This window comes from Leptinotarsa decemlineata, unplaced genomic scaffold, assembly GCF_025532065.1.
Source record: "Leptinotarsa decemlineata unplaced genomic scaffold, Ldec_3_MD MMD2_P_RNA_scaffold_2, whole genome shotgun sequence".
Classification (NCBI taxonomy): Eukaryota; Metazoa; Arthropoda; class Insecta; order Coleoptera; family Chrysomelidae; genus Leptinotarsa; species Leptinotarsa decemlineata.
In genome coordinates, this window is record NW_027412529.1 from 7,830,571 (window position 1) to 7,850,129 (window position 19,559).

Consider the following 19,559-nt stretch of genomic DNA (forward strand, 5'->3'; position numbering starts at 1 on the left):
CAAAGTCGGTGAAAATGCATAAAATAAATTTTGGCAAATATTAATGTACGGGAAAATCTGTTTTTCCACGCACTTACAACTTTTTCACCCTTACAGGGGGGCACCAGAGCGTTGCTTCCCAAAATTTAGAACGAAAGCTAATATCGATATGTACATTTTGATGAACTTGAAGAAAAAAATATTTCTGTACAAACTATAGGTCTGTACGATAATCCGTTTCCAAATGAAAACAATTTCAAGTAGTCCAACGAAAAATGTTTCTTTATCGAACGTGACAGAAGAAAATATAATTTTCATATGGTTTTTTTCATTATCTCGATTTGAGTCTCTAGCCTACTCGTTGATTCATTTTTTTGGTGATATACATTTTGTGATTTCATTCCTTTCGATATCCAAGGGACTACTCCTTTGACTACTCATTCTAAGGATATTTTGTCTTTTGATGATTTTTGATAGGACGCTTTGTTTCGAAGATAAGAAGCGAAAAAAAATTTCATCAATAACAATTTATTGCCAGAAATTACATGTAATGTTTTTTAATCTACTAAAACTGTTGAAAATGACTACTCCCTGCTCGAATGCGAGAATTCAATTTTGTCCTCATCGACTAACGAAATCTTTCAAAAACACCAGGATCGTTTCTGATTGCAAATTGAATGTCTGCAGCCGTTTGTAGTAATCGGAATGTTGTTGATAGGTACCAAGGAAATTGTTAGATTTTTTATTACTTGGTATATCCAGTGTTACCTATACTTTTATTTCGGCTACATTAAGGTTAGGTGGGATAAAAGCAACCCCATTTTCGATAAATTGAAGTTTTTGGTTATCTCCAAAATTAGTAAAAATTAAGATCAAATTCTCACTATGATTTTATAAGTACCTGATACCTTTGGCAATATATCAGAGTATTTGGGAAGCAAAATATTTCAATTTGGTTAAAATATTTGAGTTTTTTTAAAACAATGTGTAGGTATGCTCTCACCCCATTGAATTGGGACAAGTGCATACTTTTGTGCGATTAATGACTGCATTCTTATTATAGGATTTTGTGGGTAAGTGCGTTTTATTCCATTTTTCACGAACATTTTTATATAAGCAAGATTGAATTTAGATAATTTTCAAGGGAGTTACAAGCTTTTTTGGATAAGATGTCGGTAAAGTGAAAAGTCAGAAGATGTTAAATTTTATGCCAGACACTTTTATTTGGCTTTAAACAACTTAAAACTTGAACAAATCAACACATATGATCTTCCTGAACTAACATAAGAAAATATTAACCTCTAATGAGAAATTGTACTTTTTGGCACGCAGTCACATCAAATTTTTGATTCCACTGAACTTTATTGAAAAAATAAGTCTTCCACGTCGATCAGTTGTGGGTTGAGGCAGAATTCTAACGATGTTCTCCTCTGCGATTGTATCAATGTCTTCTCCTTGAGGCCATATAAATGCCCCCTTGTATGACCTGAGAAATTTTATCGTCCATTCTTCCCCAGATTTTTCAATGATTTGTCCAATATAATGTCTTTCTTTGGGAAAGAAAGTTTTTGGCTTTCTACTACTCCATCTGATACAAAAAAAGGGGATGAGAGAATCTTCCAAAGAAAGGAAGGAAGTAATCAATTTGAAACTCTATACATGAATGTGTAGATCATGCAAAGAAGTAACTTTCAGATACAAACTGAAAGAAAGTCCTCCTGAAACAGCTACTTCCATATAAACATTGAATTACACGAAAGAAAATAATTCTTTCGAAACAAAGAATCAGATATCATTCACATGAGTTCTACTTTGAATGAATGGTAGAACTCATGTGAATGATATCTGATTCTTATTCCACAACAAATGTTTGAAATACAAACTGAGTAGAGAAAAGTATCTTCTGTATAATTCAGTGTTCATATAGAAGTATTTGTTTCGAAAGAATTATTTTCTTTCGTGTAATTCAATGTTTATATGAAAGTAGCTGTTTCAGGAGGACTTTCTTTCAGTTTGTATCTGAAAGTTACTTCTTTGCATGATCTACACATTCATGTATAGAGTTTCAAATTGATTACTTCCTTCCTTTCTTTGGAAGACTCTCTCATCCCCTTTTTTTGTATCAGATGGAGTAGTAGACAGCCAAAAACTTTCTTTCCCAAAAAATTTATCACTCCTAAAAATATAACCCCTTCAATTCAATGTCTTTGTGTTTTTTAGTATTATATTGTACTAGCACCCATTTACCTATTGCTAAGAAACAGTCTTGCTCCTCGTCAGAAACATCAGAAAAGACTTCCGCATCCAGATCGTCCTCGGAATCAATATAATCTATGGAGGCTTCATCAGATTCGCTTGTTTCAGGTGCCACCTCGGTTTTCTTTTTACATGACTTCTTTGCCACCTCTTCCATTTTTGTTTTAGCCTGTTTGGAGGTAATGAACCGGGGGCGATACGCTTACGTTTAGTGATCGGGTCTTTTTTGGATTGTTTGATAGTTTCCAACAAAAGCTGCTCAAATGAAACGTTTGGTGGTTGATGAACTTTACCGTTTGGAAGATTTGGCTCTGCAGAAGTACTCGCTACAGGCTCAATATTTTCTACTCGAGGAGGGGTTTCTTGAGTTGTTTCTTGTTTCGTTTCTTGAGGTGTTTCCTCCTGCGTTTCTTGAGGTGTTTCCTCCTGCGTCCTTTTTCAACGTTTAAGGCTTTCGGGATCAAACACGTTTTCAGATATCACGTTCGGATTGTACGGGAAAATACCTGCCTTTTAAAAACCATTTGAGATTGTTTCCAAGGAGTTCTAGCCATGAGCTTTGGACCATGGTGGAAAATGTAGCCTTTGGTACCTTAACACCTATATTGTGTCTCTGCCATGTAACTAATTTTGCGTCCCATTTATCTTTCAAAGGTTTAAACACTGATAGATCTAGCGGTTGTAATAAATGGGACGTATAGGGAGGCAATTTAAGGATTGTAATATTTTCTTGAATGGCAAGTTCGATCACTTTCCCAGTCACATATGTGCTGTGGCCATCGTATATCAGTAGTTGAGGTCTTTCCGCGCCTATTGTTGGAATAAGTGTTTTTGCTAAATAATTGTAAAAAACATCAGCTTCCATCCATCCGTTTTTGGTAGCGCCATGAGCGGTACCAGGAAAAATTTCATTTTCGGGAATCCAAGAATTCCAAAGATGTTTTGCTTAAAATAATATCAATGGCGGTGCTTTTTTTCCTGCAGCATTTACAGCTGCCAATATGGTTGTATTCTACCTTCCAGGACTGCTCACAGTTCTCGAAGCAGTCTTTCCAATTCCACCCACTACTTTAGTTTTGCTGGGATCAAGACATAAACTTGACTCGTCCAGATTCCAGATTTTATCTGTCTGATTCATTAACTCGAGATCTTGATGCGTTTGTTTAAGCAAGTTGAAGTAGGGATATATAATAAAAGGATCTGTCATATTTTTCCGTGCATATTCGATACTCTGAGGTTTTTTATCGATAGTGAATGCCGCTTTTTAAAGTTAATAAACCAGTCTTCTCCAGGCTTGTTGAATTTAAATGGTGTTTTTAGATTATTTTTGTCAACATATTGGTTTACAATATCAAGCAACTCCAACCGGCTCAAGCCAAATCCCCACGTCTCCATTTGTTTTAAACAATTTGCCAATTTTCGTTCATGTTCTTCTGGAAGTGCAGGCGGTCTACCAAATGATGAAATTTTTGTTCCACGTCTTCCTTTTAGGTGATCTCGAATGGTTGATAATGGAATTCTGTATAACGCTGCAGCTCGTTTTGGTCTTATTACACCATTACGAATTTCTTCCACGGCACGTCTCAAGGTTTCTTGGGTGTACGATTGTCCTCGCTGTGAAGTTCTCACGTAAACTCGTGGCATTTAAAAAAAAAACTACAAAATGAAATAAAGAAAATGTAATGGGGTGAGAGCACACTCCATGTGCTCCAGTAGTCCATCCAGCCTCTCTCTCCACGAAAATGTAAAAAAGAGGTTGATCTAAAGGGAACTCAATGACTGCTGACAGTGTGGCAGTGACAAACCTGTCTCTGTAAGCTCTGTAAGCTCTGTAAGCTGTTTCGTTTTCTGCTAATAGGCAATTGCTCCATGAGTGATCATTGGTATGACAATCATAACACAAATCCAATGATTGGGACCTAATCCCTAAGTTTTACCACAAATCCTTGGACATGTTGATAGGGGCAGTTAAAATTTGTCTGAAACTTTTTTAAAGTGAACGTTCCAGATGATTTTTTCATCAAGGACACTTCCAAGATATTTCACCTCCATTCTAAATAAAATGATCCCACCATTGAGAAAAAGCGACGTTGAATCGTTCAATGTTCTCCTCCTGATGAAGGGGATCATCACAGTATTGCTGGGGTTGACAGACATCTGCTTCCTCAGGCACCAACTGTGAACAACGTCCATCGTGCTCACAAGGTACCCTTCCCGACGTGGACCTTGCCAAGATAACGGGGTCATCTGCATAAGCTTGCAGATCTACTTTTCTTTCGTCGAGGGCACCAAGCAGACTATCCATCACGAGCGACCACTGTAGAGGAGATAGTTCCGCACCTTGAGGGCAGCTCCTGGTGATCCTGAACCTAATGCCCTCACCTTGAAGAGTCGTAGTTGCAGTTTTGTTTCCAATTATGGAATATATTCAGCCAGTTATGGTCGATTCTATACCAAACTGGGAGTTTGAAAATGTAGAAACTCTAGTTTGATATTTTTATGAAATATTCAACAAAAATTTCAACAGAATGTTGACTGTAGCCTATTAGTAGCCTGGCAGATAATGTATTGAAGAAATGGAAAATACGTTTTGGGATGTTTCATTTTTTTATTGCATAAATACGGCCCCCATACGTGAAAAAGACAGGAGAGATTCATTGTTACAAATTGAATGAGAAATTCAAAAATGATCATAAGTTTGAAATATCTCAGTAGCGTATCACTTTTATCTTTGAAAACTTTGAGATTACCCGTATGCGCACCAATGATGAACAAGAAATTTCGATTGCGTTTCGTTTTCTAAGAAGATGTGATTATTACGAAATGTTGAACTTCATAGTGATATTTTCACTAAAAAGTTACACATAAATGCAACACGTATTTCGCCATACAATGGCTTCTGCAGGTGTGTCTCCACTAACTGAATCTTCATATTCAATACTTTATATGTATTTTTAATTGAAGAGGTTATATTTTTTAGGAGTGAATAATTTTTGGGAAAGAAAGTTTTTGGCTTTCTACTACTCCATCTTGATACAAAAAAAGGAGGATGAGGGAGTCTTCCAAAGAAAGGAAGGAAGTAACTCTATACATGGATGTGTAGATCATGCAAAGAAGTAACTTTCAGACACAAACTGAAAGAAAATCCTTCTGAAACAGCTACTTTCATATAAACATTGAATTAAACGAAAGAAACAAATACTTCTATATGAACACTGAATTAAACAGAAGATACTTTTCTCTACTCAGTTTGTATTTCAAACATTCATTGTGGAATGAAAATCAAATATCATTCACATGAGTTCTACTTTAAATGAATGGTAAAAATTGCACTTACATAGAACACTGCCATCCTCACTGGTATACACCGTGTTTCGCCTTGAGACACTTACCCTAAGGCTCTTCAGTACCAAGTTGGATAACATTATAGAAAATACACACACTTCATTCATGAATTACGATTTTTTAATGTCACGGAATAAGCTTGATCTGCTTATGTCATCGATGACATCGTAATGACATTCATTCACCTATTTGATTTAATCCCAGCCAAGAGGAATCTTATTTGAATTGAAGGGGTTATATTTTGGGAGAGAAAGTTTTTGGCTTTCTACTACTCCATCTTGATACAAAAAAAAAGGATGAGGGAGTCTTCCAAAGAAAGGAAGAAAGTAACTCTATACATGGATGTGTAGATCATGCAGTTTGTGTCTGAAAGTTACTTCTTTGCATGATCTACACATCCATGTATGGAGTTACTTCCTTCCTTTCTTTGGAAGACTCCCTCATCCTTCTTTTTTTATATCAAGATGGAGTAGTAGAAAGCCAAAAACTTTCTTTCCCAAAAATGTATTTTTACAATTTGAAGTACGTTAATTTCAAGTACCTGACTTTTATCTAACCAGATTTTGTTGGATGTGTACCTTAATTTGTACAGTTTCTTGTACTGGTACATATACGTAGATTTCTTATTATGTTTTACCGGTACAGCTAGGCAATTGAGTGAATTTGTCGAATATATAAATTCCATTCCCGTCAATAAAATTCACCACTGAAAGTGAAGTAAATAATTGAATGAACTACCTTACTTGATTATCACTTGGGACAATAAATGCTGAGTGAATTTACAGTTACATCAAAAAAAGACGCAATTTATAGTAGATTTATTTCTTTTTCAGCTATAGACACATTTAAGGGCGCCCTTGAATGTTTCGACTGGAGTATTTTCGAAAACACGGATCGTTCTCCGGATGCTTGGGGCGAACTTCTTGTGAAGGTCTTGACTGGCTATGTGGTCGAGATGTTTTCTTTGAGGAAAGCGAGACATCATCGCGATCAAAGACCTCCAGTCAGTTGGTTCGGTCATGAATTGCGCTATAAGAGGGAAATCCTCTCGAACATTAGGGTTGTCCAAAACGCCAGGAAAGATTTGGTAACCGAAAAAACTTCAAAACATTACGCAAAGATTACAAAAAGTCTATACAACTGGCAAAACGAGAATCGTATGAAAGTTTTTTGGCATATTCTCCAAATATCAGTAGAGATACTTGGAGAATCATCAATTATGAATGTAATAGGAGACCTTCAAGGGAGGTTGATACACCGCATTCGGAGAACGGCTTCTATGATTATTTTGTTGACATTGTAGACTGTCTTATTTCATCTCTTCCTGAAGTGAATTATGAAGCGACAGATTTCTTGAAAAATTTTAAAACACCAGTTAACTCCTTCGTATTGTTCCCCACGACACCGAGGGAAGTAATGGAAAGTATCCAGTCTCTCAAGGACTCCAATTGTTCGGACTATTTTGAGCTTAACAGTGGGATCATCAAAAGTATTGCCAATATGATTGCGTACCCATTATCCCTATTAATAAATGAATGTTTTTCACATGAAGTTTTTCCTGCAATATTAAAAAAATCTGTAGTCCTACCTTTTTTTAAAAAAGGAGACCCTCATATTATTGACAACTTTCGACCTATTTCGACCTATACTTGGAAAAGTTAATGAGGTAATTGTCAAAAGCAGATTAATAGCATACTTAGAAACTGAGAAGCTAATTATTCCTTCTGCCCTGGACAATTTGTGTATAGAAAGGGTAAGTCCACAATCGATGCTCTTTTGAATATCATATCCAGTATAGTGATAGGTTTTGAGGAGGGCAGACATTCATTCATAACGTTGTGCGATCTATCGAAGGCATTTGATTGTGTTTCGCATAATATTCTGCTTGAAAAAATTTCCTATTATGGTATCCGTGGACTGTCCCTTAAATTCTTTGAATCCTATTTGCACAATAGATCACAGTGTGTATCATACATGGGATTGAATAGAATGTGAAATCTGTCAAACATGGTGTGTCCCAGGGTTCTGTACTGGGACCAGTCTTATTTATACTATATATAAATGACCTATACTACCATATACTTCCTAAAAAAATTTTTCTTTTTGCGTATGATACCACTTTGATGGACTGTCACGTTAGTGTTGATGATTTGAGTGTTTCTGCCAACGCCACCATGAAGTCTGCAAGTAACTGGTTTGTTTCAAATAGACTTGTCCTCAATGAGGCTAAAAATCAAAATCTTTTAATTTCCACAAATACGTATTTAACCTCGTGTAAAAGTGTTAAGCTACTGGGGATTCATATAGACAACAGATTTTACTGGTCATGTCTTGTTGACAAACTGGCCAAGAAATTATCAAGTGTAATATTTATGATTCGTAAACTGAAGGAATTCGCCGGTATCAGAGCGGTCAAATCTTCGTACTTCGGACTCTTCCATAGTCACATGGTATATGGCATAGTGTTGGGGGAGATTCTTGTCATTCCAAAAAAAAATTATATTGCAAAAAAGAGTTATACGTCTAATATCTAATGCCAACTTTAAAGATAATTGTCGCCCACTTTTTATTCATCTCAAAATTATGCCGCTTCCTACAGTTTTTGTATGTGAAACATTGGTTGAAATTCATAAAAATAAATCAAAATACATTTTACAATCGCAACAACATGAATATCCTACAAGATCAGAAAATCTGATAAGAACTGAGAGATTCAGACTGAGCACCTCACAAAATAAGTCATTGAATTTGAAATTCTATAATAAGTTACCATGTCACATAAAACAACTCAGTTTCTACTGTTTCAAGCAAAAACTGAAATAATTTTTTTTGAATCACTGTTTTTATTCTACAGATGAATACATGCTATGAAACATAGATAATTCATGTGACTTTTGGTCAGTAACAATTGTTCTCATTTTTAACATTAGTTGATTGATTGTTTTTATTATTATGTGCACTGTTCTATTATAGAAGCATTGTGATAGTTCTATTTGTATATATAACGTCATATTCATAAATTTTGACTTGCTAAAAATCATTGTTCAAATGTATCACGTAGCCAATACTTAAACTATCTATTTTATTCTAATCTATTCTATTCTGTTCTGTTCTGTTCTGTTCTGTCCTATCCTATCCTGCCCTGCCCTGCCCTGCCCTGCCCTGCCCTGCCCTGCCCTGCCCTGCCCTGCCCTGCCCTGCCCTGTCCTGCCCTGCCCTGCCCTGCCCTGCCCTGCCCTGCCCTGCCCTGCCCTGCCCTGCCCTGCCCTGCCCTGCCCTGCCCTGCCCTGCCCTGCCCTGCCCTGCCCTGCCCTGCCCTGCCCTGCCCTGCCCTGCCCTGCCCTGCCCTGCCCTGCCCTGCCCTGCCCTGCCCTGCCCTGCCCTGCCCTGCCCTGCCCTGCCCTGCCCTGCCCTGCCCTGCCCTGCCCTGCCCTGCCCTGCCCTGCCCTGCCCTGCCCTGCCCTGCCCTGCCCTGCCCTGCCCTGCCCTGCCCTGCCCTGCCCTGCCCTGCCCTGCCCTGCCCTGCCCTGCCCTGCCCTGCCCTGCCCTGCCCTGCCCTGCCCTGCCCTGCCCTGCCCTGCCCTGCCCTGCCCTGCCCTGTCCTATCCTATCCTATCCTATCCTATCCTATCCTATCCTATCCTATCCTATTCTATTATATTCTATTACGAATTGCAATTATCCACAAAACATCTTATACAGTCATTTTCTTATATAATTCCTCCACACCCCCCTACCAGTCTGAAGTAGATGCATTGAATAGTATATTATGTTTCAAATAATATACTAGCACTCTCGGGAAGTGATTTCCAGATAGAGCTGAGTTTCATCAAAGAAATCGCTGTCAACAACAGTTTTGAGACAAATATTATCGACTCCATTCTTTCCAAACAACTACAAAAACAACCCATGAACCAGGTCTGCCCAAATTCAAGAAACCCCCAATAATAATGCTTGGACGTGGCTTACACAACGAACAATAGTTTAGATAAATTCATTGAAAACAATCAGGACATAACTTCAGTGTCGGATAGATCAGGAGTCTATGAGTTGACTTGTGGTTTTTGTCCAACAGAAAGAACTTTTTTCCAAAGAATTGAAGGGTATTGAAATAATTTTTTGAATGGAAAGACCAATTCTAAATTTGTAAACCATCTTCCAGTAGAAGCATGTGAGTTCAATCATGAATATGTCACAAATCATATTTGAATATTTGATTTTATTGGTTCAAGTTAATTAGGATAGTGACATTAGATTGAAATTGTGGGACTAATGCATAAGTAGGGCCTGAGCGTCTCGTATAATTCGAGAGTGATGACAACTAGATGTAAATTTCATGGTTATCAGTGTTTTTGCTGCCAGTTTCATCGCTGTTGGAAAATAGTGCTTTTTTCATCGATTTCCAGAAAATAATTAAAGTAGTAGTAGTTTCATTTCATTATTATATTACGTTTAGTTTCCAATTGATATTTTGTGACTTGTTATTCTAATTGGGAGCTGACACATTCCTGGAGGTAACTATTAGTGAAACTGGAAATAGTGATATATTCCATTGAAAAAATGGTGCATTGTTACGAGAAGGTGACTCACACATATTATTATTTTGAACAGTAGTTAATCAAAAATCTACCTATTTTTGGGTTTTCAACCTATCATATTTCTTTTTAATGATTCATGCGATATGGTGTTGGTTTATATGGTAGTAGAATCAATTATTTATTTGATCGTTTATTCGAAATATTCCTCAAACGTTTCATAGTTCTTGTTTCATTTCATTATTCAACTAGATCTCATTAGGGAAATGAATAGATTCCTTTCCATCTACCTAATGGAGCTGACGTGGCTTTTGAGACAATCGTTCAATAAAATTCAGGTGTCGAAAAGAAGTTTCGTACCCCAACACTTCATTATTCAGTCAGTTCCATCATGTTGAAGACTAATATGCCATATGTTAAATCAAGTTTCGCACTATGCTGTTTCTTGTTCATATTTCCACCTAATAGAAATATAAACATCTTTCGGATATACGTCGTGTTTTTGAGTTTATTGTGGTTATGTATAGCGATTTATTCATTTCATAAAAAGATAACGACTTTCACCACAGGAAAATATTTGATTCTCAAAACTATAGAGATATCAAAATACTTATTCCAAGTTATCGCTAATGTTGGTGTAACTATAAAATTTGTTTTCGTTTTTCCAAGAAGAATGAATCACATTTACAGTTCTCTAGCAGACTTCGACAAAAAAAGTCCTGGAAGTTTGAAGAATGTAAAAAAGTACTTTTGGTTTGGATTTTTCTTCAGTAACATCACCTGTTTAGCTTTTATAGCCCTGAAGCGAATATACTGGTTCTTTAATCCATTCGATCCACTTTATTATGAAGACGACTTTCTCCAATATCGATTCGATGTTGGTATATTTTTTTACTTTTGGCTTGCACTAGAACTTGCGCGAAGACATGGAGTTCTGAATGAATCTCTGAGAAAACTATTTGGAGACTTGCTCAGAGATTCGTTAGAGAATGTAACTCCCGTTGAAATAAACACAATTCAGAGGACCAAAAAAATCGCTAATCTCCAACATTACCTCGTAGATATTGTGCAAGATGTTAATGATTCCTTCGGATTCTTCATCCTATTATATTTGCTTTTTGCTGGCAGCTTTGTTATTGAAGATCTCATCTTGGCCATCTGGTACACCGACTCTCATGTGACTTCATTTGAATGGATGGACGTTGCTGTTTTACGTTGGGTGTATTTTTATGGAATTCTGGAAGTTACCGTGAGTTTTGTTTGTTTGATTCCTTATCAAGTATCGATGTTTGTGATGAACAGCAAACTGAAAGTGACTATTATTATTCGGGTTTAAAGGTCATCAATTTTTGTATTTTTTTCCTGACATATCTCAGAGGTTTTTACATCCAGAGTTAATAGCTTCGATGACTGGATATTACGGCTGCGAACCACGTATTTGAGTTGACTCCTCAGGTAGTTTGTTGTGCTAATTACTTTATATGGATTTGTCAGAAAGGGATTCTATATTCGATTAAGGTTTACAGCTCCTTCTTTCCTCTTGAAATTATCCGGGTGTTGGTGGATTTCAATTGCCTCCCGTAATATTCGACCAAGGTGTTCCTGGATGGGGGTAATGTGTTACGTGTTTTCAAAAAGAATCCTTCGGTTTCATTCATTGAGTGCGTGTTCCGACACAGCTGACTTGTTCGTTTGGTCTAGTCTGCAGTTGCTTCATTACTGCTTCAGCCTTGTTCCCGTGGATCTTTTAGTGGTTCCGATGTATACCTCCCCACAAGTACAAATCTGCTGCTGATACTGGATCTCTTTTGTCTTCAGTCGACAAGAAGCTTTTTAGTATTTTCTTAGTTGGTTCAAAACTACCAGCAAGGAACAGTAATTATCACAGTGGCACCTACGGCCTGACGACTTCGACAACTATATGTACTGAAACTACTTTTCATTCATACGAATTTTCATTCATTTGGAGTTGGATGCTTGAACACAATATCGTTGTAACTGTCTTTCAATGAAAATATACTGCTCATTTTTGGTAATGATTTTGATATGTTTCACATATGCAAATTCTTGTTGAGTGATGAAATAGGTTAGGTTAGGTCAAAAGTGAGTGGGTCTATTCGACCTTCCACCGTAACCCGCAAGGGTTCATTGTGGCTAACACCTATTCATATTCGACAAATAAACCCAGCGATTAGTTCATATGGTAGTGATTTATCAAATCAGATAGTGAGAGTGAGGCTCTGAAAATCTGGTTCAGTCCACAGCGGGGCAGGCACAAATTATGTGCTCTGTTGTTCCATCATTTTCCAAACAGAGGCGACAAACACTGTCTTTCGAGAGTCCGAGTCTCTACATATGATGATTCAGACGACAGTGACCTGAGAAAAGGCCTGTTGGACATCGTAGTTCATCCCTACTGTAGTCCAACAACTGTTCAGTTTTGAGCTTCAAAGGGTGAATGAATGTCTTTGTGTGAGCCAATGCTGGAATATTGCCATCCAGGTGTTCAATGTTTGCTTGATAAAGGTTAAAGCGATGCCATTGACATATTTTAGCCAATGAAGCTGCTTGTAGCACCCTCCTTTGCAAAGGAGAGAGCAGCCTCATTGCCTTCCAGACCAGTTTGACCAGGAATCCAGACCGCAGCTAATTCAGCTGAAATGTTTAGTCAGCATGTTAGCAATCATCTATCGCGATTCCTAAGTCAACCCTAGAGTGTTAGTCGAAGCTTCATATTCGAGTTCCTTTCTCATATTTTCTTGGGAAATATCATACAAGGTGGGATGAAAAAACTGATTGCATAAGTGCAGCATATCACCCTCTCATTAGATATCTGTTCTGCACTTGTTAGCCTTCAGTGGCTGACATTTTTTGGGCTCCTGGATAGTTACGAGACCAGAGAATATGAATTGGATATGATCCGAAGCTGTGAACTTTCATTATTTCTCACGATTGTGTTAGGTACATCAGAAACCCACACATATTGAATTCTGAATTCTATCTATTCTGAATAGATTATCTCGATATAAAACTTTGGTATGGTATAAATTGCTTCTCATTTCCACTTTTGGAGTGTTTCACATTCGAATATTGAAGCTAATTTAATTGAGAGAAAAAGTTCAAATGAAAGACTTTCATGTCATATTTGCAATTTATCGACCCCCATCTACAGACCCTTACGACTTCAGTAGGGACTTATATACATATTTACAAACTTGTTCTTCTGATACAGCTTCTTATTCCATATTTTTAGGCGACATCAACATTGATATTTTGAGAAATAACGATGTGACTGATGAATATTTGAATATCCTGAGTGAGTTTGGCTATGTTTCCGCTATCAATAACCCGACTCGAATGCAAGGAGATAACGGATCTTGTATCGATCACATCTTTATCAGAGCAGTTCCCCTACTGCTTGAAAGAGTTATTGCTATGGTAATTCGAACTGATATCACCGATCATTTTTCAACTGCAATTCGAATGATATTTGATACTCCTCAATGCAATAAAAAAATCAGTCAAAAGACGATGACGCACATTAAACAATCCGAGTTAAGAAAAAATATGGAAAACATATCATGGGAGGTTGTCTTTAATGCACCCTCAGCAGATTATGCTATGAACAGTTTCCTCAATATCATCAATAATGCCATAAAACTATGTACAGTTCAAATAAGACCTAATAGAAAAAACACAAAGAACGCCATGGATTACAAATGGTTTAGTGAAATCGGTTAATACAAAAAATGAACTTTTCAAACGCGTACGTTCGAATCCGATGAATATGCAGTTGAGGAATGATCTTATAGTATATCAGAATAAACCAACAAATTTAATAAGAAGAGCAAAGTATGACTATTATCAGAAAAAAATTTAAATGAACTCGACAGACTCTAAAAGCTTATGGGAAGTTGTAAAAGAAGTAAGCAACACACATAAAACGAAACGCCCCATTACTCAAATAAAAACTGAAGAGGATGGTACTGTAACAGATAAACATGCAATCGTCAACGAATTCAACTTTATATATTCCACCTTAGGAAAAAAAATGGCAGATAAGATAAAAAAAAACCCAAATTTCCTATATTTCCCTGAAACTGTACCAAATTCTTTTGTTCTTCTTCCTACCAACAGAAATGAGATCAAAGAGGTTATCAAAGATCTAAAGCCAAAAAAAATCCATTGGAATTGACGGTATCAGTTCTGAAACGTTGAAATCCATTTCCTTGTATATCGAGGAGCCTTTGGCATTCATTTTCAATATGTGTATGGATACAGGTTTCTGGCCAACAGCACTAAAAAAAACAATAGTTATTCCTTTATTCAAGAACGGCGATGAGACAGTGGTTACAAATTACAGACCCATTTCCCTTACTACACACCTGAACTAAGTTTTTGAAAAAATCCTTAGAAAAAGGTTAACATCGTACGTCTCGAAATATAACATAATATCTAATCGTCAGTTTGGGTTTCGCGAAAAAGTATCCACTCAGGACGCAATCATAGCTCTCATCACAGATATATCATCAGCTCTTAATGAAAATAAACCATGCCTATGCGTATTCATCGACTTGTCGAAGGCATTCGACACAGTTGACTATGACCTTCTATTGAAATCCTTGGAGGATATTGGTATAAGAGGCAAAACTTTGAATTTGTTCAGAAGTTACCTCACTGATAGATTCCAGTGTGTGAGAATTGATGACGTGTTGAGTGACACACGAAAAACTGTTATTGGGGTTCCCCAAGGCACGGTTTTAGGACCAATCCTTTTCAACATATATGTGAATGGACTGTACTCTATCGAAAGCAAAGGTAAATATTAGGTTTTGCAGACGATACGGCTATTTTCTACAAGGCGAATGGCTGGTAGGAACTGAAAAATATTGTTGAAACTGATCTCGGATCAATAAAAAATTGGCTTGAACATCGATTGTTGACAGTAAATTTCGATAAAACTCATTATCTACCCTTCAGTTGCAATAATTTCAGTAATCCTTCTTTTTCACAATTGAAGATTGGACAACATGTTATACTTCCCGAATCAAAAGTGAAATATCTAGGTGTGATAATTGACTCACATCTCAAGTGGAAGGAACATATTCAATATACCTGTAATAAGTTACGTTGTATACTATACAAATTCAAATATTTGTTGAAAATACTGACATACTCTGATCTCAAAATTCTATATCACGCACTCGTGGCGAGTCATCTGAGCTATGGAATCGCTTGCTGGGGTGGAACATTCCATATACACCTTCGTCCACTTGAGGTGCTCCAAAACAGGTTCCTGAAATTGATGCTATCAAAACCACCACATTATTCAACAGAATCATTGTATTCCGAAGCTAAAGTTTTCGATATCCGCCAACTGTTTTACTATAATATTGTCATAGCTTACTACAAGAACAGATGTTTCACTCTTCCGACTCACTTATACAACACCCGTAAAAAAAATAACCACGTTATTCCTCAAACGCAAAAATCAATTTTTCAGCATTCATACAATTACCTTGCTCCTAAGCTGTTCAATAGTATTCCCGACGAAATGCGCAGTGTCACAATTATTCATTTGTTCAAGAAAAAATTAAGATTATTCATATTATCTCAACCAAGAAATTTTTTTGCTGAACTTGTTGACAAAAAAAATATTTGAAATTTGTGTGTTATGTTTGTTATATACCTGAACCCATATGATGCATATGTTTGCATGTACATCATTAACATCAATTCATTTAAGTATAAAGCAGTTTCATAATATAATGTATAATGCGCGTTATTATTTTTTGAATTTTTTTACAACGGTACCTATTATGAAATGAAAAATATCACCCTTCTGATCGTTCACCTTCTAGGTTTACAATTTGGTCATTTTATAGCCCTAATACTATTTTAAAAAAAGTGTCTGTATGTATTTGTGTGTGTATGTGTTAAGTTTTCTTTTTTAGGCGAAACAAGTGCTTCTGCACTTATTGCCATTTTACTTTATTCAACATAGCTATTATTTGTTTGTATGATTATAATTATTCTTTTCTATGAATAAAGTCATTATTATTATTTATATTATTATATTTGTATTCAATTGCATATGATTGAAAAATCACCTACAATATCATATCTATTCATATTGTTCCACAAGGTACCGTCCTTAGACCTACCCTCTTCAACATATATTTGAACGACCAATTCGAATTGAATTCAGTAGGAAATGTGATGAGCTTTGCTGATGACACAGCAGTATTCTACAAAGTCAAAACTTGGAAAGAATTGAAAACTATAGTAGAACGGAACTTCCTAGAATTGTTTTTTTTAGGCAGCTACTAACAGTAAATACAGACAAACCATACTTGATTCTGCCTCATTTTGACACCATAAAGCGTACTGATGAAGTTGTTAGTATCAAAAGAGCATATAGCTTCAGATACTCACCTCGATTGTGATTTAAAATGGATAGTACACATGAATTATGTAGTGAAGAAATTCAGAAGTAGGTATTCTATACCTATATTCCAAAATACTCACCACAAGTCAAATGCAATAACTATATTATGCGCTGATCTAGAGTCATTTCAATCATAAAAAATCTCAGATATTCGATAATTATATTTTATGAGCGCTATAGTCGCCAACTTACATACTAAGTAAATTCAGAAACCAGAATCTAAACCTTTCCAAACGGAAAATCAAGTTATTGGTTCTCCGAATCCCCCACCTCCAAATCCATCGATATGTTGACGTAAAAAATATTTATTACTTCTGAAAATTATTCAGTTTTTTAAGACGTTTCACTCTGATACATAAATTTCAATCTGATTGAGAAAAGTATTATTCCTTTTGTGTTTATTGCATATGTGTATAAATGTCTAGCTTGTAGTTAAGCATTTCACGCTTAAGGTACCTTTTGTGAGTTACCTGAACTTATTTGCAACACATTACTTTTCATAACACTCTTGTGAATGAATTATTATTATTTCAGGTGAGAATTTTAGCTATTGCTGCTGTGGGAAGTTACATGACCAAGGAATCCAATAACACTATAGCGATTTGCTACAACATCATCCATTCCTTGGAACATGACACAACAATCAACGCGCAATTACTCAAAGAAGAATTGAGACATCTGGCAAATCAGGTGATGCACAGAAGGCCATATTTATCAGCAGCAGGATTTTTTGATATCGATTTCACCATGATGGGCTCCATTGCATACAGTATCACCTCGTACATCATTGTTGCTATACAATTTTTACGAGAATGATGATTATATTTGAGTACAGTAGGATATATATTGAATGTAAAAATAATACTAGCCAACAGATAACAAAAAAAAAGTGCGACTAATATTATAATCGCTATACCTACATGAGAGTTTAAAGCATTCTGACTGCGACTTCAACATCAAAAATTTTCCATCACGTGAAGATTTTGAATTATTGTTAATTTTTATTTTATACAAAAATGTTCACATATTATAGGGGAATATAAGATGGAACCAAGAAAAAAACAATATATTTTGAGGATGACGGACTTTACTTACAATGTATATGAAAAAACATTCAAATGAAGTCTTTTGTGCATCACCTTTTTGCAAATGTTGAATTTCGTTTATATGTTTCTCCGTTTTGCCTCATGAGGAACCAATAATAATCCCCCATCATTGCTGCATCCCATCTGCCTTGGTAACGTTGCTCGTCAGTAAGTATGTCTTGGTGAAACCTTTCCTCTTGTTCGTCACTGACAGCACCCAAATTTTCTGGGAAAAAATTCAAATGAGAGTGCAAGAAATGGATTTTGAGAGACATGCGACATCCCATTCTGCTGTAATTTTCAAGTAGTTCTTCTACAAGTGTTTCGTAATTTTCTACTTTTTCGTTCCCTAAAAACTCCGAAACAATTCTTTTGAAAAAACTCCACGCAGCTAATTCAACATTACTTAACTTTTTATCAAACTGTTGATCACTTATCCAAAATACCTTTGGTAAGCTACTTTAGTCATTTGATTAATTGGCCGTTTCTGCGATTTTGAAGTGAACTGATCACATATATAGTAAAACTATCTGCGGGATTAACGCAGCCACGTTCGTGTACCTACTTTGGACATTTTTGTACTGGTGCGTAAGTCGAGTTCAAATATGTGATACTGCGTTTACAGGAGTCAACTTATTTTTTTCACAAAGATAATACTCGCGTGTTTGCTCACCTCGCTTCTCTAAAGCCGGTCCCAGACGCTATGTCCTACACTTCGCATAGGGTCTGGGAAGGTCACTTCGGCCAACGTTCGTACTTCGCTATAGTACATACCCAACTAGCAATTTCGTATTTTATAATAGTTGCGGAAATGTTTCGGAGAAACAAATTATAAAACGACATTTCTCCCAGAAATGTTTTCAATGTGTTTATAAAACTGCTATAAATAGGAAATTGGCACCATTTTATGAAACATTGTAGTTATTATCAATATTTTGTAAGGCTTTTCACAAACACTACAAAACAGTTTTATAAACATTTTGGCAGTTACTATAAAATTTGTCTAACACTCTTAAAAAATAGTTTTGTAAAGACTGCTCTTACTGCACTTGTGCAACATATTCAAGCGATACTTATAAAATAATCAGAAGACAGTTTTATAAGAGTTTTTTAGTAGTTCCAAGTAGGCGTTATAAGATATAATACAGACGAAAACGATAACAATAAAATAAAAAACTGTTGAAAATGTTTTATTGAAGGCACAAGAAGTAATTTTGTATTGGAAAATATAATAGATATGTCACCAACTGAAAAATAACAAATAGGAAGGTTGAAGCCATTTTACAATTTCACTTTTGCACACATTAAACTGTTAAAGACATTGTGTTTCGAAGATTGATATTTTTACTGCAAATGAAATTTTATTGACAAATATATATTATTAGCAAAATTTAAACGCGCGCCACTCATTTGTAAATATTTTCGGTAAAATTTTTAATTATACAGAAATTCAAGCTGTCGACATATTAATTTTCTAGTCGCAAATTTAACTCACTTTATTCTAAATAATATAATGTTATAATATTCATGAACTTTTCAGCTGTAAATATCACTATATGTGCGGTATTTCATATTTTCAACTCATCTAATTTCAGTATCCCGGATCGCTATCATTTAAAATGGCGTCGTTCTATAAAATAAATTGGTATCAGTAGCAAGCATTTCAACGTATTTCAGCTACTATGTTACCCCTTTGAAACTGTTAAGAAAACACTTAGTTCTGGGAGAGTTGGTATTGCGGCAGAGTCGGACTACTTTTAAATCTGTTTCTACAAAAGTGTTTGTATGAATAAAGGATTTCTCACACATAATTTGGATAAATATTATCTGTCGGGATGTTTTGGCTAAAAAGTTCCTCACATCGATTATAAAGGCTAAACGACGGGCTTTAACCATTATAATAACCTTTTC